General features: G+C 36.6%; 1 pseudogene; it reads right to left on the bottom strand.

Moving 5' to 3' along the window:
- Window positions 1-1,308: 1,308 nt before the first annotated feature.
- On the bottom strand, window positions 1,309-1,896 carry LOC131490158 (small ribosomal subunit protein uS12-like; annotated as a pseudogene).
- Between the last annotated feature and the right edge of the window lie 2,012 nt (window positions 1,897-3,908).

Genomic DNA, 3,908 nt, shown 5'->3' with positions numbered 1-3,908 from the left:
ACTAGGAAAACTAGCCACTTCTGTTAAGCCAGACATTTACAGATATTTGTTTCCCCTGGCTCTTGTACCAAGCTTCAAACCAGAAGGGACACAACAGAGAGGGTTAAAGGCATTTAGTAGCATAATTATTGCATTTGCTTGAGAAAAATATAAATGGGCATGGATTTTCAGGTGATACATCTATGCTAACCCTATCAGTTGCTTTCTGGACTTTGAAACTATATTCTTTACATAAAGGTTTGTGATTATAAACTCTTCCCCAGTAGATTATTTTATTTTTATTGTAACACTCTCTGCTTTTGGTAAGTTTTTGTATGTTATTCCTGTTCTTAAAGTTACTCACCAGCTTTTGGAGGTTAACTATTTACCTGGTTATATCTAAACTAAATACAAATAAATATATCACTTTGTTCATCTTCCTCTGGAGGGAGATAAGGCCTTAGATTTCTACACTTCCTACCTGATCCCTCTCTCTTCCTTGTGACTAATTCCTCAACATCAAATCTTCCCCCAGTGAATAAGTCTATGCAAATTATAAATAGCTCCTTTCTCCCCTCCAGGTTTGGTAATGGGAATGTGCTCTAATCTTGGTCAATGGATCATTAAGGGAAGTCTACCTGGAGCTTCTCGAAAATTTATCCTCACAACATTTTTTGTGTTTTTTTTTTCCCTAATAAGCAAGCACAGAATAGATCCATTTATTCCTGTGAGACTGGTTATTCCTGTATATCATTTATGGAACTGCTACAGTTAATTTATAGCTCCAAAGTTAACTTGCAAATTCAGGTCACACCTGAAGTCACAACAATATATTGGGCCCTTGCTAATATCACTTAGCCACTGACTTACTAACCAAGAGCCTACTTTACCTCTTGATTTCTATTAGTCATGTTTATAACAATTTAAACCATTTCAGATTTGTTTCTTGAAACCAAATGCATCCAAAATATATAAATATCAGAGTAGTTTTGTTTCCTTCTCTCTTCCACTTTCTCTTCTCTATAGGGAAATACCTATTTAGATTTAAAGTCTTTGTACTGAAAAGAAAAATACAAATGCAAAAATGTAAAGTAGAATCTTTATTAGATTTTCAGGGAAGGTCTATGTATGATAAAACTGATTCTGCCTTCTCCTGAGAATGTTTTTATTTCCCTTTCACTCCTGAATGATAGTGTAACCACCTATATCATTCTGGATTGGCAGTGCTTTCTCTCAGTTTCTTGGCTATATAATTTTATTTTCTTCTTACATATACCATTGCTTTTGAAGTCTAAGGTCAGTCCAACTATTAGCCCTGAGCAGTTATTTTTCTCATTAAATCTTCTTTGGTTACATTTAAGACATTCACTTTATCTTGGATGTTTTTCTAATTTCACCATTATGAGTTTAGGTGTATATTTTTTTATTTTTATGGCATATGAAAATTTATTATTGTCGTATTTTCACCATCAAAACTTAGGATCTTGGTTTCCTTCTTGCCTTTGTATGAGGCCAAAAGCAAGACACTGGCTACTTTGACAATCTTAAAGCAAACCCTGGGAACATCACCAACAGCATGACCTTTGAGACCAAATCCAACAACCAGAACTTCATCATTTTCCTCAATAAAATTCAAACAGTCATCATTGGGTAAAATGGTCGTGACTTTTTTTTTGCTTGCCATTCTTGATCAGCTGGACCTGCCATACTTTCTGATGGCAGAATGTGGCTGGTTGGCTTCTACTCCTACTTTTTTCTACCACAGTAATTCCCTTTGCCTAAGAAGCACCTCCAAAAGAGTTTGGCTTCAGAGCTGCGCCTTAAGTGGGCCTTCTTGTGCTGTTAGCCATGCCACCTCTGATCTTGTCAGTGGCTACCGAGTTTCTAGGCAATATGAAGACCGTGACACTTGCCCATCCTGTCAGCACCACAGGCATCAGCAACAGAGCGAATTTATGTATGTGTGTGTGTATGTATGTATGTATGTATGTATGTATGTATGTATGTATATTCATTTTTGAGACAGAGAGAGAGAGACAAAGCATGAATGGGGGATGGGCAGAGAGAGAGGGAGACACAGAACAGCAGGCTCCAGGCTCTGAGCTGACTTGAGACGAAACTGGATGCTTCACTGACTGAGCCACCCAGGCGCCCCAAGAGTGGATTTATTTTTGTTTATACTTCTTAAGACACTAGGATTCTCCTTCAAGTTGAAGACTTATAACTTTCTTAAATTCTGGAAAACTGCCTGCCATTATCCTTTTATCACTTCATTTTCCTCATTCTGTCCTTTAGTCATCATTAAATTTAAGTTGGCCCTTTTTATTCCATTCTCTACATCTCTTAATCTCTTCCTCATGCATTCATTCTCTTTACCTTTCTGAGATGCATTATGGATACCCTCAAATCTATCTTTTAATATACTATGCCTTGCTTTATGTATGTGTAATCCACTACCAGTTTATTTTAAAAATCATCTTCTTCAATTTTTTGAAGAATATGGCATTTATTTTCATAAAATGCTCTATTTAATGTTGCTCTTTGTGAGTACATTTTGTCTTTTTTTTTTAAAGTACTTGTTGATATCGTATTGTGGTTTCTGACAGCTAGGTCATCTTTGGTAGGAACACTGTTGTATGGAGACTCATAAGTCTGACATCCAGAAGCCTTTTATGCTGCATAGCTTACTTTCTCTCCCTAGACGCTTATGAGTTACACTAAAGTGGGCCAGGTTTCTTATTAACTTATCAACGCAAGCTTTGTGCTAAGGTCAGTAGTATGGATTCAGATCCTACCCTCTCACCTGAAGTGGGTTTGGTTTTCTAATTGTAAATGCATGAATCTTTTCCTACTCACAGCCCCGGGCATCTATTTTTCAGCCAATCCTGGGCCAGGAGATACAGTCTTTCAAGAACGTGATTTAATAACCATGAATCCATCTATACTTATTTCCTTAGTGATTTCATCCTGTCTGGTGGCTTTAAATATTATCTATACACTGATGATTTCCCAATTTACATCTTTAACCCAGACATCTCCCATCAAATTCAGACTCATGTATCTAACTGTCTACCTGACAGCTACTTAGTTTTCTAATAGCCATCTTAACCTTAGCATATCCTTTGACTGAGTTCTGATTTTTCCGACAAAAATGGCATTCTCCACAATCTTCCTCATGTCAGCTAATGACTTCATCCTTCCACTATCAAAGCAAAAATTTTGGTATCATCTTTGACTTTTTTCTAACCATCTCACACACACACACAATCTGTCAGCAAATACTAGTGACCTCACCTTAAAGTAATAGCCAGGCTATTCTTATCACCTCTTTGTTACCAGTCTGATCTAATACACCATCATCTCTTGTTTGGATGATTACCACAGAATTAAACTTCTCACTTTTCACCCCTACCTCCCTTAAAAGTATCCATTGAATCTGGCCACTCATTAACACTCAACTTTACAATTTCCTTGTATTTTCTTGCAATATTACAACCATAATGGTCACCTTACTGTTCTTGTATTTTCCTGACTGAGGGCTTTTCTAATTGTGGTTTCACCTGCATGGGCATATGCATGGATATGTCTTTCAGGTCTTGACTTGTCTCCTTCCAGTCTTTACTCAAAGACATTTTTTTAGTAAACACTTCTCAAATGACTCCATTTAGACTTGCAGAAATACCATATTCCTTATATCTCTTACCTGTTAATTTTTCCACATCATCTACTACAATCTAATGTATACTCCCTTACATTATTTTTCCCCTCCCCTCCATACACAATGCAAGGCACGCAACGTTTTGCTTTCTTCCCTTTTTTTCACTGTTATCCTACCAGTTTCTAACACACAGTAGACCCTCAATCATTATTTGTCCAATGGGTGAATGAAAACAAAAAACAAAACAAAAACAAAAAACAAAAAAGGAGGC

Source organism: Neofelis nebulosa, chromosome 11 (genome assembly GCF_028018385.1).
Source record: "Neofelis nebulosa isolate mNeoNeb1 chromosome 11, mNeoNeb1.pri, whole genome shotgun sequence".
Lineage (NCBI taxonomy): Eukaryota > Metazoa > Chordata > Mammalia > Carnivora > Felidae > Neofelis > Neofelis nebulosa.
This window is presented reverse-complemented; position numbering and strand designations above follow the sequence as displayed.